Source organism: Pelodiscus sinensis, chromosome 1 (assembly GCF_052426305.1).
Source record: "Pelodiscus sinensis isolate ZL-2025 chromosome 1, ASM5242630v1, whole genome shotgun sequence".
Lineage (NCBI taxonomy): Eukaryota > Metazoa > Chordata > Testudines > Trionychidae > Pelodiscus > Pelodiscus sinensis.
The window spans coordinates 1,853,252-1,870,973 of NC_143052.1; the positions used below are offsets into that span (position 1 = coordinate 1,853,252).

Here is a 17,722-nt window from a genome sequence, read left to right on the forward strand (position 1 = left end):
CCCAAGACCGCACCAATGTCCCTGTGCCATGTATAGTGTGGCTGGGGTGGCGGGGGGGGGGGGGAGATGTCCCCTACCTCTGTGTAGAGGGGGCGTGTGAAGGGAAAGCATCCTGCTGGGTCCCGCCCCGGGGTCGGGAGTGTGTCAGGTCTCTTCACACACACATGTGCCTATTGGGGCACGGCTCCTGGGTGTCACGCAGCTGGAGCCACCTGCCCAAGGGTGGCATGGCACGTGCACAGGTGTCTGTGTGATCAGTGGGAGGCATGGCCCACGCGTGTGGTCCCTGGTCTCCCTCCCGCCTCCCCCCCCGAACTACTTAATTCGAACTACTTACCCGGTACGGTCTCCCTGGACGACCCTGCCGACTCTGGTGCTGGAACATCTTGTGGAGGCCCCTCCGGTGCGCCAGGGTCAGGGCCCTCCGGTCCCGGCTCGCTGTCCCCCGGGCTGGCACGGACCGCCCCGCCCCCCCGAGAGTCGGTCGAGGGCAGGGAAGTAGGGGCAGGTGGCAGCCCCTGCTGCGGCGCCGCCCCTGGTGGCCCTGGCGTACGCCTGCCGCAGCTCTTTGATTTTCAGGTGCACCTGCTCCTGGGTGCTCCTGTGTCCCTTTCGGGCCATGGCGGCCGCTATGCGCCCATAGACAACCGCATTCCTCCACCTAGTGTGGAGATCATGGATGTTGGGGGCCTGCCCCCAAACCTCAATGAGGTCCATGACCTCCGCACTAGACCAGGAGGGTGCGCGCCATCTACGGCCCCTGGCTGGCCCCTGGGTGCTGGGGGACTGGGCGGGGGACGGCTCACTGGCACTGGCTGCCTGGCTCATCCTGCAGCCACTGGTTCGGGGCAGAGACTTCTGGCAGGGCTGGCTCTGGCAAGTGCCGTCTGGCCAGAGTCTACCCCTTTAAGGGCCCGGGGCTGGGGGAGAGGAGAGGAGTTTTCCTGGTTGTGACCAGAGTGGCCACCAGGGCAAGCTGGGGAGGGCTAGCCTCCCACTAGTTCGAATGAAGTGGCTACACAACCCTTAATTCGAACTACTTAATTGGAACTAGGCGTTAGTCCTCATGGAATGAGGTTTACCTAGTTCGAATTAAGTTGGAACTAGCAGTTTCTATGTGTAGCGCCTATCAAAGTTAATTCGAACTAACGTCTGTTAGTTCGAATTAACTTTGTAGTGTAGACAGACCCTTAGATTTTAGATTCTAAGGGATTGGCTCAGCGTGATTTGTGGGTAAGATCCGGAGTGTAGATTGACCGGGGATCTGTGGCTGGTTTCTTGGGACCAGAGAACCCGTTCAGAGTAGGTGGGATTGGGTTCTAAAACCCCTCACCTGTGGGCAGGCCCGGGGCCATTTGGGGCACGGATATTGCTGGGGTGTCGAAGGGGTTTTGCTCGTGAGGCTTCAGGCAGGCAGCTGAAGCGCTCTGTGGGACTGGTTTGTGGCCTGTTCGGGAAGGTCTCCAGTCTGGGGGTATGTCTACACTACCCCGCTAGTTCGAACTAGCGGGGTAATGTATGCATACCGCACTTGCTAATGAAGCCCGGGATTTGAATTTCCCGGGCTTCATTAGCATAAGCGGGGAGCCGCCATTTTTAAATCCCCGCTGCTTCGAACCCCGTGTAGCGCGGCTACACGGGGCTCGAACTAGGTAGTTCGGACTAGGGTCCTATTCCGAACTACCGGTACTCCTCGTGAAACGAGGTGTACCGGTAGTTCGGAATAGGCACCCTAGTCCGAACTACCTAGTTCGAGCCCCGTGTAGCCGCGCTACACGGGGTTCGAAGCAGCGGGGATTTAAAAATGGCGGCTCCCCGCTTATGCTAATGAAGCCCGGGAAATTCAAATCCCGGGCTTCATTAGCAAGTGCGGTATGCATACATTACCCTCCTAGTTCGAACTAGGAGGGTAGTGTAGACATACCCTGGGGGCTGTAAGGAGCCCCAAGTCTGAGCAATTTACCCTGAGCAGACACCCTCAGCCGTGCCCAGACCCAGCCCGGTCCGTCACACGGGGTTCCAGCACCCCGTCGCACTCCTCCCCCTTAAGATGGGGCTTGCCTGTTCCCTTGAGTCCCGTTCTCTCTCTGGGATCCGGGACAAAAAGTCAGCCTTCTGGTGGGCCGCTCCCAATCGGTGTCCCACCTTAAAACTGTCGGGTTGTAGAGCCAGGTACCAGCGCGTGACCCTGTCTGAGGGCCTGTCAGTGCCCCGAGAGCCCCCGGCACCCCGGCAGGCCGGCCCTTCCTGCACAGCTCTGTCAGGGGAGCGGCCAGGGCACTAAAATGGGGCACGAACCTCCGGTAGCACCCGGCCCTCCCAATGAGAGCCTGGGCCTGCTGCTGAGTCTGGGGGGGCCAGTCCCAGGCGGCTTCCACCTTGGCCGGCTCCGGCTTCAGCCGGCCGCTCCCCACCTGGTGGCCCAGACACGTCACCTCGGCCAACCTGACCCTGCACTTCCCAGCTTTTACAGTCAGCCCAGCATCCCGGAGACGGCCCAGCCCCTCTTCACTTGGACCACGTGATCCTCCCAGGTCCGGCCAAACACACAGATCTCATCAATATAAGCCAAAGCAAAGTCCTCCATCCCCCTCAGGAACTGACCCACCAGGGCTGGGAGGGGGCCGGGGCCCCCTTGGGGCCAAAGGGCAGGACCAGGAAGTCAAAGAGCCCTAGTGGGGTGATGAAGGCCGACTTCACCCTGGCCTCCGGGTCCAGGGGCACCTGCCAGTCCCCTGTGGTCAGGTCCATAATAGTGAGGAACTGGGCCCCCCACTTGTCTAGGATCTCATCATTCCTGGGTATGGGGTCGGCATCGGACGCAGTGATGGCGCTGAGTTCCCGACAGTCCACGCAGAACTGGCTTGTCCCGTCCTTTTTGGGGACCAGCACCACTGGGGGGGCCCAGGGGCTGGAGGAGGCTGGATCCCCCCAAGAGCCAGCATGTCCCCCACCTCCCTCTCCAGATCCCGGGCTGCTTTCCCAGTGACCCTGAATGGGGTGCACCAGATGGGGGGATGAGTCCCTGTCTCCACCCAGTGCACGGCCGGGTTAGTGCGCCCAGGCCGGGAGGAGAACAGCTGCTGGTAGGAACACAGCACTTCCTTGCTGGGCCGGGGTGAGCTGGTCCGAGAGGGGGATTGACTCCAGCGGGGCACTAGCCTCGGCCTCGGGGAGGAGACCCCCAGGGGATCCTTCCCCTTCCCCTCCCCCTGCCCACACGGCCAGCACCAGCCTCTCCCCGTCCCAGCACGGCTTCATCATGCTGCCATGGTGCACCTGCTGGTGGAGTTACCCGCACACATTTCTCTGTCCCTTCCACACTGGAGGGCCACACCTTCACCCCGTTCCTAGGGCTCACGGTGCAACCCTGTGAATTTACACCCCCCACACCCAATTCCTAGGGCTCACAGTGTAACCCTGTGAATTTACACCCCCCCACACCCAATTCCTAGGGCTCACGGTGTAACCCAGTGAATTTACACCCCCCCACACCCAATTCCTAGGGCTCACGGTGCAACCCTGTGAATTTCCCCCCCCCCCAATTCCTAGGGCTCAAGGTGCAACCCTGTGAATTCCCCCCCCCCCCCAATTCCTAGGGCTCACGGTGCAACCGTGTGAATTTACACCCCCCACACCCAATTCCTAGGGCTCACGGTGCAACCCTGTGAATTTACACCCCCCCACACCCAATTCCTAGGGCTCACGGTGCAACCCTGTGAATTTACACCCCCCACACCCAATTCCTAGGGCTCACAGTGCAACCCTGTGAATTTACACCCCCCACACCCAATTCCTAGGGCTCAGGGTGCAACCCTGTGAATTTACACCCCCCCCCCAATTCCTAGGGCTCAAGGTGCAACCCTGTGAATTTACACCCCCCCCAATTCCTAGGGCTCACGGTGCAACCCTGTGAATTTACTCCCCCCACACACCCAATTCCTAGGGCTCATGGTGCAACCCTGTGAATTTACACCCCCCCCCCAATTCCTAGGGCTCAAGGTGCAACCCTGTGAATTTACCCCCCCCCCCAATTCCTAGGGCTCACGGTGCAACCCTGTGAATTTACACCCCCCCACACCCAATTCCTAGGGTTCAGGGTGCAACCCTGTGAATTTACACCCCTCCTCACCCAATTCCTAGGGCTCACGGTGTAACCCTGTGAATTTACACGCACACCCCCACCCAATTCCTAGGGCTCACGGTGCAACCCTGTGAATTTACACCCCCCCTCACCCAATTCCTAGGGCTCACGGTGCAACCCTGTGAATTTACACCCCCCTCACCCAATTCCTAGGGCTCACGGTGTAACCCAGTGAATTTACACCCCCCTCACCCAATTCCTAGGGCTCACAGTGCAACCCTGTGAATTTACACCCCCCTCACCCAATTCCTAGGGCTCACGGTGCAACCCTGTGAATTTACACCCCCCTCACCCAATTCCTAGGGCTCACGGTGCAACCCTGTGAATTTACACCCCCCACACCCAATTCCTAGGGCTCAGGGTGCAACCCTGTGAATTTACACCCCCCCACACCCAATTCCTAGGGCTCAGGGTGCAACCCTGTGAATTTACACCCCCCACACCCAATTCCTAGGGCTCACGGTGCAACCCTGTGAATTTACACCCCCCCACACCCAATTCCTAGGGCTCAGGGTGCAACCCTGTGAATTTACACCCCCCCCCCAATTCCTAGGGCTCAGGGTGTAACGACCCTAGGGTTGGCAGGCTCGTTAGCGACTGAAAGAGCCTCACCCAGTCGTGTCCTTCTCCTCTGTGGACTGACAATTCCCAACCAAGCAGAATGCACATGCCAAGCGCACAGGGTCAGCTCACCAATCCAGGTACAGGCAGACTTCCCCTGTTGGCCAGGCAGTATCAGTCTCTCTGGTCTTAGGCCGTATCTCGGAGGTGAGTTCTTCTTTTTCAGGTCTTCCCCCTCCTCCTGGTCCTCTTCCACCTTTGCTTCCTTCTGTTGTTTCTGATCTTTTTTTTTTTTCCTTCTTGAACCCCAGTTTATATAATGAAACCTGAGTCTTGCTTGGCTTTAACCAATTTTAGTATCATTTTACTAACCAATCATAACAAAATGACCTAACCAATCCTACCCCACCACCTTCATTGATTTACACCTGGCTACATTCATTGCACAGCAGACGGGAACCGTTCCAAACCAGAAGAGCTCAGACAGTCAAACGATAGGGAAGTGTCACAGGGTGAGGATTCCACAACATCCTCTATTGATAAGTGGTTCCCGGCCAGACAGAACGGTGCTACGCACAAATTCCTTTACCCATCTTGAGATCTGTGTCTTTATCTGGTGACAGTGGGGGAGGGGAGCTGTCAGGGCAACGTCCCTCCGCACGGCCTGGGGTGACACTTTTTAATACAATGTAGATGGAACTGTGAGGCTGTGACTCCAGGCCTTCCAGTACTGGCTGCTCTTCAGTCTGGCTGCAGACGGCGGCTTTGGTTCCTGCCTAGCACAGACTTCCAGCATGGCTACAGAAAAGCCGTATTGTTACAGCGGTGGCCTCGGCTGGGCAGCTCCACTCCAGAGCTCACCCGTTACCTGTCTGACGCCCTGGAAGGGACCATCCCAGGCCGCCTGCAGCTTGTTCTTCCTCCCCGGGATGAGGCGCATCACTTGGTCCCCGGTGGCGTAGGAGCGGGCACGTACCAAGCGGTCGTACCAGGCTTCCTGCCTCCTCTGGGCCTGGGCCTGGGCCGGGTTCTCCCTGGCCAGGCCCATGAGCTCAACAAGCCTCTCCCGGAAGGTCAGTCCGTCCACCACTGACTCGCCATCCGGAGAGGCCTTCCCCTCCCATTCGTCCATTCTGGGGTCCGTCACCCTTCTCCCTACAGCAACTCAACCGGCGAGAACCCCGAGAACTCCCGGGGCACCTCCCTGTATGCAAAGAGCAGGTGGGTGAGTCCTTGTCCCAGTCCTGGGGTGCTGGTCCATGAAGGGTTTCAGCAGTCGTTTGAGTGTCCCATGAAACCTCTCCACCAGCCCGTTGGACTGGGGGTGCTACGTGAGGCCCAGGTGAGCTGCACCCCGCACCTCTCCCACAAACACCGAAGCGGGACCCCTGGTCTGTAAGGACCTCCTGGGGGAACCCCATCCTGCTGAAAATGGCCAGCAGTGCATCGGCCTCCGTGTCTGCCTCGGGGGGCAGAGCCACGGCCTCAGGGTGGCGAGCAGCGAAATCCACCCCCACCAGGACGTATTTCTCCCCCGTCCAGGTCGCCCTGCTCAGGGACCCCACTTGATCCTTCTGGAAGGCTCCTCTATGATGGGCAGGGAATATCATGGGCCAGGAACAGCAGCCGGCAGCGGGACCTCTGGGGCACCACCGGCTGCCTCCTCCCCTCCCAGGATTCAGATTGCCCCATTCCCAGGCCAGGAATCCCTTCTCCCGCGGGAATCTCTCCCTGCTGTTCCCCTAGTCAGGATTATTGTAGAATGCATAACTGTAAAATGGAGTCAGTCCGGGTTCCATTTTGTATCTCACCTCAGGAAAATCAGTAAAGTGCCCGCCACTGCCCGGCCTTTGCACCCTTCTCCCTAGCCGACGCACACGGCACAAACCCCGGCACCCCACTCTCTGTTGCTGCGCACGCATTTGATCGGTGCTCTCAGCCCGCTAGACACGGCACACGACCCCTTGTTTTGCACTCAGCTGCTATCCCTGTTTTCCCGCCTCAGAGGGCTTATAAGCTCAGGAAACTCGGGAGCGTCTCTTCGTCTGTCCGAGTGTGTGCAGGTTGTGGGCTCCCCGTGGGGTTCCACCATGTTGCTATTCGTGGATATGTGGCTGGTGAGGCAGGCGTCGGTGCAGTGACCACCGTGTGTGAGAGAACACTCCGCGCATTGGATTACTGGCAGGTAATCTTACCTTACCTACCGGATCGGCCCGCGGAGTCGTAGGTCTGGTGGGAGCCTGATCCAGGAGCCATGCCACGAAGGGAGCGCAGATCCCTCGTCTCCAGGCGTCCGTTCCAGCTGGAAGGGTCTGCTTCGAGGGATCGCCCTGCCGTCCTCCCTCGCAGCTTTCAACTCGCTACGAGGTCACAGGCCTCAGTCGACCTCTTGTATCTGGGATCTGTCTTCTATTTCTTCTGGGGTAGGGTGGGAGCGGTAGAGTTGTGTGGTTGTTGTGCTCTACTATTTTTTTTAAAATACATGGTTAGGCCCTAAACTTGTGTTTGGTCTGATTGTGCCGGCTAATCCAACGGTGACAGAGAGACGTAACACCGGGCCGGATCTGGCTTCTGTGCAGAGACACTCTTAATAGCATAACTGACCACAGGATAATTGGTTTACCCGAGTCTGTGGGGTAACACTGAGGTCCTCCCACAGGGGCCAGGACCCGGCACCGCCCTGGTCAGCCAGGGCCCTCAGCTTCTCTCAAGAGGGATCCTTACGCAGCTCCGTCTGGAACTCGGCTGCTCGGCTGGTGTTTATGGCAGTGGAGTGTTGTGCCTCAGTTTCCCCACCCCAGGCTGGAGGTATGACGTAGTGCAGGTACCTTGCTGGTTGCTAGGCTGGAGCTGTGGGTGACCCCCACTGGCTGCTGTCTGTACCACAGCCCAGCCGAGTAGCTGATGGGACAGGGAGGGAACCTGTTCGACCAGTTACCTCCCAGGGAGCGGAACAAAGGAAGAAAGGCGGAGTGGAGCCCCTGGCTGGGGGGCAGGGCGGGAAGTTGGGCAGTTTCTGTCTGGTATCATGGAGGAAGCAGCCTAAGCAAGGGGCTGGGATTTAGGGGCCCAGGCTCCCCCATCTCAAGGGGGGCTGAGGCATCCTAAGCCTGCCCTGTAACAAAATTACGTCTATGCTGGGCTGTTCCCTAGAGAAGCAATAAACTCCCTCTGTTCTACTGGCTGGTGCAGTCTGTTTGTGCCATTTCGGGGTGCAGGAGACGAGAGACCCCAACGCGCCGTCACACTGGTGTCAGAAGTGGGATGCACTGCCCCCCGTGGATGGAGCTTCCAGCGGCGAGCGACAAGGCGCAGTAGAAGCAAGAGCCCTGGAGCCAGGCGTGCTGGAGACAGAGCGAAGCGGTTCCTGGGAATCGTGGGGCGCTGCAGCACTAGACTGGTGAGTCTGCACCGAGGGGCCCAGCGGGCAGATGGCCTACGCCCGACTCTTGAAGGCAGAGCTGGTGGGGCTGTGCAGAGAGAGGGGCTTGCCTGTGCAGAAAGCAGCCAAGGCCCAGCTGATTGCCCGGCTGGAAGAGAAGGACCAGCCATGGGGCCGGGATCCTGTCCCCGTGGGGAGCAGCCAGACCCCTTCTGGGAGAGTCTCAGGCTCCCAGAGGAAGCGGAGCACTGGAGCCCGCTGGACAGACGGGACAGCTTCCCAAGGAAGCCCTGCAAGCCGTAGTCCGTCTAGGGCAGGGGCCAGCCCAGCAGAGCTGCGGCGGCTGGAGATCCAGCTGTGGATGAAGGAATTGGAAGTAGAGGACCGAGAGTCTTTAAAAAGTTTCCATGCAGCTTACAGGGATTTGGCTCTAGTCACTGTGCCTTTTAATTTCTGTTTAACTAACCTCCTCATTTTTGTGTAATTCCCCTTTTTGAAATTAAATGCCAGGGTGCTGGACTGCTGAGGTGTTCTTCCCACCACAGGAATGTTAAATGTTATTATATTATGGTCGCTATTCCCAAGCGGTCCTGTAACGGTTATATCCTGGACCTGATCCTGCACTCCACTCAGGACTAAATCGAGAATTGCCTCTCCCCTTGTGGGTTCCTGCACCAGCTGCTCCAAGAAGCAGTCATTTAAGCCATTGAGAAATTTTATCTCCGCTTCTCTTCCTGAGGTGACATGTATCCAGTCAATATGGGGGTAATTAAAATCCCCCATTATTATATAGTTCTTTATTTTGGTAGCCTCTCTAATCTCCCTCCGCATTTCAATGTCAGTATCGCTGTCCTGGTCAGGTGGTCGGTAATATATCCCTACTGCTCATTTAATATTATTGGAGCATGGAATTTCTATCCATAGCGATTCTATGGAACATGTTGATTCACTTCATATTTTTATTTCGTTTGATTCTACATTATCTTTCACATACAGTGCCACTCCACCACCCACCCGGCCTGCTCTATCCTTCTGATATATTTTATATCCCGGTATGATTGTGTCCCACAGATTTTCCTCATTCCACCAGGTTTCAGTGATGCCTATTATGTCAATCTCCTCATTTAATACGAGGTACTCTAGTTCACCCATCTTGTTAGTCAGACTCCTAGCATTTGTGTACAAGCACTTTAAAAATTTGCCACTGCTTATTTGTCTGCCCTTCCCTGATGCATTGGATTCCTTTGTATGCGGTTGTTTGTCTGCTCTGGCCCATGGTTTGCCCTCTCCCCTCCTCTCTTTCCGACTACAGCTTAGAGAATCTCTATCAACGGATTCTCCTCTAAGAGAAGTCTCCCTCCGATTTACGTGCATCTCCGCACCAATCGGCTTCCCCCTCCCCCATCTCTTAGTTTAAAAACTGCTCTACGGCCTTTTTAATGTTTAGTGCCAGCAGTCTGGTTCCACCCTGGTTTAGGTGGAGCCCATCCTTCCTGTATAGGCTCCCCCTCTCCCAAAAGTGTCCCCAGTTCCTAATAAATCCAAACCCCTCTTCCCTACACCATCGTCTCATCCACGCATTGAGACTCTGAAGCTCCGCCTGCCTACCTGGCCCTGCGTGTGGAACTGGAAGCATTTCCGAGAATGCCACCATAGAGGTCCTGGATTTCAGTCTCTTTCCTAGCAGCCTAAATTTGGCCTCCAGGACATCTCTCTTACCCTTCCCTACGTCATTGGTACCGACATGTACCACGACCACCAGCTCCTCCCCAGCACTACCCACAAGTCTGTCTAGATGCCTCGAGAGATCTGCAACCTTCGCACCAGGCAGGCAAGTGACCATACGGTTCTCCCGGTCATCACAAACCCAACTATCTATGTTTCTAACGATCGAATCACCCACTACTAACACCTGCCTCTTCCTAACTGGCATTCCCTCCCCCTCAGAGGTATCCTCAGTGCGAGAGGATACCGCAACATCCTCTGGGAGGAGGGTCCCAACTACGGGATGGTTTCCCTCTGCTCCCATTGAATGCTCTGTTCCCTTAAGACTTTCATCCTCCTAAAGAGCACTGGGGCTCTCAGACTGGAGGTGGGACAGTACTACAGTGTCCCGGAAAGTCTCATCAACATATCTCTCTACCTCCCTTAGCTCCTCCAGTTCAGCCACCCTGGCCTCCAAAGCCCGAACTCGGTCTCTGAGGGTCAGGAGCTCCTTGCAACGGGTGCACACGTATGCCACACGCCCACAGGGCAGGTAATCATACATGTGACTCTCGACGCAATAAACAGGATAGCCCCCACTCTGCTGCTGGGCTTCTGTCTCCATTTTTCTAATGAATAAGTTTAAGTATAAACTGGGATTCTTTTTAAACCTCTGGAATATAGATAATTCTAAGAGTTATGTTTTAAAGAAGGTCAGAAGTCACTGGTGCCCTCTAACCTCTCCCTCTAACCTCCCTCTCCACACTCCCCGTTAGCTGTTCCTGTTCGCAAGCTCCCTGGTCGCTGAGTCACAGGCTTATATACGAATTGCACAGCTCAGAGTGGGGAATGACAGGGACGTAATCCCCAAAAGCAGTTATTCACTTTTAAGTCATGACAACGCTGGGCATGAAAAAATATGGCCATACGCACAGATTAAAAGGTTCTTACCATCACGGTGCTCTCCATAGCCACGTTTTGAACAGCCATAAAGCAGGCCTAAATGTCTCTCTTGTTATAATCCGAAATTTTAAAGCAAGTTGATGCCTGTGTGTATGGTGGGGTGATAAGGAAACTTCTGGCCAAATGGAATGCAGGATGTTTGGTATATAAGTGGGGAGGGGGCATAGAATGAATCTTGTTCCAGAACATTATAGATAAACTGGGGGGGGGGTGCTTCTGGCTGGACAGTTTAAAAGTGTGGGATGCCTTTGATTGGACAGACCGGTGGGGGTTGTGGGTGCTTCTGATTGGACAGACCAAAAGATGGGTTGGACACTGCTTCTCTGATTGGTCAGATCGACCAATTGGTCATCCTGCCGCTAGTGTTTTTCTTTCCTCCCTTTTCTTTAGTCTCTGTTTCTCTCTCTTTTTAGACAGCCTCTCTTATTCCATTTTCCCCTTTTTCTCTCCCCTTTCCTTCTTGTATTTTTAGCATCTCCCTGTTTCCCTCTCTCCCCCCACTTTTTTCTTTCCCTCCCCCCAATTTCTCTGTCTCTGGTGCTAGCTTTGCTCTGTTTCTCTCCCCTTTTCTTCTATTTCTTTTCTTTCTCTGGCACTAGCTTTTTCTTCAGCTTCTCTCTCTTTTTAACCTGCCACACTTATTCCAATTTCCCCCTTTTTGCTATTTCTTTTCTTTTTAGACGGATAAGCCGGCCTCCATTTTCCCCGACCTGGAAAGCGTGCGTCCAACATAACGCCATCACGCCATTTTGGAAGTCGCGTGGTGGAGGGGCCCATGGGAGGCTTAGGAGGCATCACGGGAAAGGGGCAGGGAGAGAGGGGGACCAGGGGCGGGGAAAGGGTAGGAAGAAGGTGATTGCTAACAGGGAGTTTTGAGAGGGAGTTCTCCAGGTGAAGGAGAAGCAGATACAGGACTCTTGAGGGAAGTGTGTTTTGTTATTGGGGCTTTCTCAGTGTGTGCAGAGCTTGTTTTTGTTTGGTGTGTGGTGGTTTGTGGGTTTGTTTTTTTTTTCCCTTTCCCTCCTCCCCCCCTGTTTGAGTGAGGCTTTAGAGGGGGAGTTCTCCAGGTAGAGGACAAGTAGATACAGGAGTTTGGGAGAAGTGGGTGTTGTGCTTGGGGCTTCTTGCTGTATGCTGAGCTTGTGTTGTGAGTGAGGGTTGTGTGTGTTCTTGTTTGTTTGTTTATTTATTTATTTATTTATTTATTTATTTATTTTCCCCTGTGTTTGAGAGTGAGGTTTTTTTTTTTTTTTTTCCCTTCCCCCTCCCCTTGATAGAGTTTGTGCTGTGATTGGTAGGGGCTGTGATTGATTGGCAGGTGGAAACTGTTGGCTTCTAATTAAAGTTTGAATTGTGGAAGCCTCTGCTGATTGGCTGAGCCTTGGTAGGGGGAGGGGCTTTATAAGGCAGTGGGCAAGCGACCAAGGAGCTTGCGAACAGGTGATTGCTAACAGGGAGTTTTGAGAGGGAGTTCTCCAGGTGAAGGAGAAGCAGATACAGGACTCTTGAGGGAAGTGTGTTTTGTTATTGGGGCTTTCTCAGTGTGTGCAGAGCTTGTTTTTGTTTGGTGTGTGGTGGTTTGTGGGTTTTTTTTTTTTTTTTCCCTTTCCCTCCTCCCCCCCTGTTTGAGTGAGGCTTTAGAGGGGGAGTTCTCCAGGTAGAGGACAAGTAGATACAGGAGTTTGGGAGAAGTGGGTGTTGTGCTTGGGGCTTCTTGCTGTATGCTGAGCTTGTGTTGTGAGTGAGGGTTGTGTGTGTTCTTGTTTGTTTGTTTGTTTGTTTATTTATTTATTTATTTATTTATTTTCCCCTGTGTTTGAGAGTGAGGTTTTTTTTTTTTTTTTTTCCCTTCCCCCTCCCCTTGATAGAGTTTGTGCTGTGATTGGTAGGGGCTGTGATTGATTGGCAGGTGGAAACTGTTGGCTTCTAATTAAAGTTTGAATTGTAGAAGCCTCGGTAGGGGGAGGGGCTTTATAAGGCAGTGGGCAAGCGACCAAGGAGCTTGCGAACAGGTGATTGCTAACAGGGAGTTTTGAGAGGGAGTTCTCCAGGTGAAGGAGAAGCAGATACAGGACTCTTGAGGGAAGTGTGTTTTGTTATTGGGGCTTTCTCAGTGTGTGCAGAGCTTGTTTTTGTTTGGTGTGTGGTGGTTTGTGGGTTTGTTTTTTTTTCCCTTTCCCTCCTCCCCCCCTGTTTGAGTGAGGCTTTAGAGGGGGAGTTCTCCAGGTAGAGGACAAGTAGATACAGGAGTTTGGGAGAAGTGGGTGTTGTGCTTGGGGCTTCTTGCTGTATGCTGAGCTTGTGTTGTGAGTGAGGGTTGTGTGTGTTCTTGTTTGTTTGTTTGTTTATTTATTTATTTATTTATTTATTTATTTTCCCCTGTGTTTGAGAGTGAGGTTTTTTTTTTTTTTTTTTTCCCTTCCCCCTCCCCTTGATAGAGTTTGTGCTGTGATTGGTAGGGGCTGTGATTGATTGGCAGGTGGAAACTGTTGGCTTCTAATTAAAGTTTGAATTGTAGAAGCCTCTGCTGATTGGCTGAGCCTTGGTAGGGGGAGGGGCTTTATAAGGCAGTGGGCAAGCGACCAAGGAGCTTGCGAACAGGTGATTGCTAACAGGGAGTTTTGAGAGGGAGTTCTCCAGGTGAAGGAGAAGCAGATACAGGACTCTTGAGGGAAGTGTGTTTTGTTATTGGGGCTTTCTCAGTGTGTGCAGAGCTTGTTTTTGTTTGGTGTGTGGTGGTTTGTGGGTTTGTTTTTTTTTCCCTTTCCCTCCTCCCCCCCTGTTTGAGTGAGGCTTTAGAGGGGGAGTTCTCCAGGTAGAGGACAAGTAGATACAGGAGTTTGGGAGAAGTGGGTGTTGTGCTTGGGGCTTCTTGCTGTATGCTGAGCTTGTGTTGTGAGTGAGGGTTGTGTGTGTTCTTGTTTGTTTGTTTGTTTATTTATTTATTTATTTATTTATTTATTTTCCCCTGTGTTTGAGAGTGAGGTTTTTTTTTTTTTTTTTTTCCCTTCCCCCCTCCCCTTGATAGAGTTTGTGCTGTGATTGGTAGGGGCTGTGATTGATTGGCAGGTGGAAACTGTTGGCTTCTAATTAAAGTTTGAATTGTAGAAGCCTCTGCTGATTGGCTGAGCCTTGGTAGGGGGAGGGGCTTTATAAGGCAGTGGGCAAGCGACCAAGGAGCTTGCGAACAGGTGATTGCTAACAGGGAGTTTTGAGAGGGAGTTCTGAAGGGGAGAGGGAAGGGCGGGAGGTTCTCTTGTCTTTCTTTTTAAATCCCTTCTCCAGGACAGCAGCGATGGTTGATGATGCGTCTGCTGCTGTTGTTACCTGCACGGCGTGTGCCATGTTTGTCTCCCTCCCGGAAGAAAGAACGGATTTCATCTGCACCAAGTGCAAGCTGGTCGAGATTTTGGAAGAAAAAATTAGAGGACTGGAGGCCCAAGTGTCGACCTTACGCTTGATCAGAGAGGATGAAGACTTCCTCGATAGAAGGCAGCAATTGATCCTTCAAGCACAGCAGGCAGAGGAGCCAGTGAGGGCAGTATGCGACCAAGAGGAGAACTGGCAGCATGTAACTTCTAGAAGGGGAAAAAGGCCAGCACGGGATTCCCCCGATGCTATAGAGGTAAGCAATCGCTTTCAAGCTCTCTCCACAGGCTCTGCAGTGCTGAATGCTCTGGAAGGGACCTCACAAGGTAGAAACCAGAAGGGAGCACCATCTACTGAAAGGCATGGGATGCGTAGTCCTAGGGATGGGGGTTCCACGGCCACCACCCCCAAAAGGAAACGACGGGTGGTGGTGGTCGGGGACTCCCTCCTAAGAGGGACTGAGCCATCCCTCTGCCGTCCGGACCTGGAATCTCGAGAGGTGTGCTGCTTACCGGGAGCTCGCATTCGGGATGTCACTGAGAGGCTTAGCAAGCTGATCAAACCTTCAGATCGCTACCCCTTCCTGCTTCTCCATGTAGGAACGAATGATACGGCCAAGAATGACCTTGAGCGGGTTGCTGCGGATTATGTAGCACTGGGAAGAAGGATCCAAGACTTTGGAGCGCAAGTGGTGTTCTCGTCCATCCTCCCTGTTGAAGGGAAAGGACTGGGCAGGGATCGTCGAATTGAGGACGTAAATGCGTGGTTGCGCAGCTGGTGTCGCAGAGAGGGCTTTGGTTTCTTCGACCATGGGACTCTGTTCCGGGCGGAAGGATTGTTAGGAAGAGATGGGATCCACCTAACGAAGAGAGGAAGGAGCATCTTCGCGGGCAGGCTTGCGAACCTAGTGAGGAGGGCTTTAAACTAGGTTCGTCGGGGGACGGTGACCAAAACCCTGAGGGGAGTGGGAAAGTCAGATACCGGGAAGAAATGCATAGAGCAAGGAGCGAGCAAGGAGGACCCCAGTTTCGAATGGAGAAGATAGGGCAATCAACTGGTTACCTGAGGTGTTTGTACACTAATGCGAGAAGCCTGGGCAACAAGCAGGAAGAACTGGAGGCCCTGGCCCAGGCCAAGAAATATGATTTAATTGGGATAACAGAGACTTGGTGGGATGACTCGCATGACTGGAGCGCTGTCATGGAAGGGTATAGATTGTTCAGGAAGAATAGGCAGGGGAGAAAAGGAGGAGGAGTTGCACTATATGTAAGAGCACTATGATTGCTCTGAACTCCAGTATAAAGAGGGAGAAAAACTTGTTGAAAGTCTATGGGTCAGGTTTAAAGGAGCAAACAGCAGTGATGTTGTGGTTGGTGTCTGCTACAGGCCACCGAACCAGGTGGATGAGGTAGATGAGGCTTTCTTCGAACAACTGAGCGAAGCTTCCAGATCGCAGGCCCTGGTTCTCATGGGGGACTTTAATCACCCTGACATCTGTTGGGAAACCAATACGGCAGTACACAGGCAATCCAGGAAGTTTTTGGAGAATGTTGGGGATAACTTCTTGGTACAAGTGCTGAAGGATCCGACCAGGGGCCGTGCACAGCTTGACCTTCTCCTCACAAACAGGGAGGAACTAATAGGGGACGTAGAGGTGGGTGACAACCTGGGAAGCAGTGATCATGAGATGGTAGATTTCAGGATCCTGACCAAAGGAAGGAAAGAGAGTAGTAAAATACACACCTTGGACTTCAAAAAAGCAGACTTTGACTCCCTCAGAGATCTGATGGAAAGAATCCCCTGGGATGTTAACATGAAGGGGAAAGGAGTCCAGGACAGCTGGCAGTATTTTAAAGAAGCCTTATTGAAGGCACAGAAAGAAACCATCCCGACACGTAGCAAGAGAGGCAAACCTGGTAGGAGACCGGATTGGCTTACAGGGGAAATCCTTGGTGTACTTAAGCACAAAAAGGAAGCTTACAGAAAGTGGAAACTTGGACAAATGACTAGGGAGGAGCTTAAATGTATAGTTCGAGAATGTCGGGGGGTTATCAGGAAGGCGAAAGCGCAAATGGAGTTGCGACTGGCTAAGGATGTGAAGGATAACAAGAAAGGTTTCTACAGGCATGTCAACAAGAAGAAGGTGATCAGAGAGGGTGTGCAGTCCCTAATGGATGAAGGAGGTAACCTAGTGACAGAGGATGTGGGGAAAGCTGAAGTACTCAATGCTTTCTTTGCCTCTGTATTCACGGACAAGGTCGGCTCCTGGACTTCTGTGCTAAGCGACGCAAGATGGGAAGAAGATGGACAGCCCTTGGTGGGTAAAGAACAGGTTAGGAACTATTTAGAAAAACTAAACGTACACAAATCCATGGGTCCAGACTTAATGCACCCAAGGGTACTGAAGGAGTTGGCAAATGTCATTGAGGAGCCTTTGGCCATTATCTTTGAAAAGTCGTGGAGATCGGGCGAAATCCCAGATGATTGGAAAAAGGCAAATGTAGTGCCCATCTTCAAAAAAGGGAAGAAGGACGATCCAGGGAACTATAGGCCGGTCAGTCTTACCTCGGTTCCTGGAAAAATCATGGAAGGGATCATAAAGGAATCCATTTTGAGACACTTGAATGAGAGGAAAGTGATCAGGAATAGTCAGCATGGATTCACAAAGGGCAAGTCGTGCTTGACCAATCTGATTAGCTTCTATGATGAGGTAACTGGCTCAGTGGACATGGGAAAGTCAGTGGATGTTATATACCTTGACTTTAGCAAGGCTTTTGATACGGTCTCCCACAATATTCTTGCCAGCAAGTTAAGGGAATGCGGATTGGATAAATGGACGGTAAGATGGATAGAAAGATGGCTAGAAGGCCGGGCCCAGCGGGTAGTGATCAACGGTTCGATGTCAGGATGGAGGTCGGTTTCTAGTGGAGTGCCCCAAGGTTCGGTTCTAGGACCGGTTTTGTTCAATATCTTTATTAATGACCTGGATGAGGGGATAGATTGCACCCTCAGCAAGTTTGCAGATGACACTAAGCTAGGGGGAGAGGTAGATACGCTTAAGGGCAGAGAGAGGGTCCAGAGTGACTTGGACAAATTGGAGGATTGGGCCACTAGAAATCTCATGAGATTCAACAAAGACAAGTGTAGAGTCCTGCACTTGGGACGGAAGAATCCCAAGCATAGTTACAGGCTGGGGACCAACCAGTTAAGTAGTAGTTCTGCAGAAAAGGACCTGGGGGTTACAGTGGATGAGAAGCTAGATATGAGTCAACAGTGTGCCCTTGTAGCCAAGAAGGCTAATGGCATATTAGGATGCATTAAGAGGAGCATTGCCAGCAGATCCAGAGATGTCATTATTCCCCTTTATTCGGCTTTGGTGAGGCCACATCTGGAGTACTGTGTCCAGTTCTGGGCCCCCCACTACAAAAAGGATGCGGACGCATTGGAGAGGGTCCAGCGGAGGGCAACCAAAATGATTAGGGGTCTGGAGCATATGACCTACGAGGAGAGGCTGAGGGACTTGGGTCTGTTTAGTCTGCAGAAGCGAAGAGTGAGGGGGGACTTGATAGCAGCCTTCAACTTCCTGAAGGGAGGTTCCA

General features: G+C 53.2%; 1 pseudogene across 1 annotated transcript in view; it reads left to right on the forward strand.

Annotated features, from left to right (window-relative positions):
• LOC142825021 (adenylate kinase 8 pseudogene) overlaps nt 1-17,722 on the forward strand; it is a 378,854-nt pseudogene that overhangs the window by 63,263 nt on the left and 297,869 nt on the right. The gene's annotated exons all lie outside the window — the stretch shown is intronic.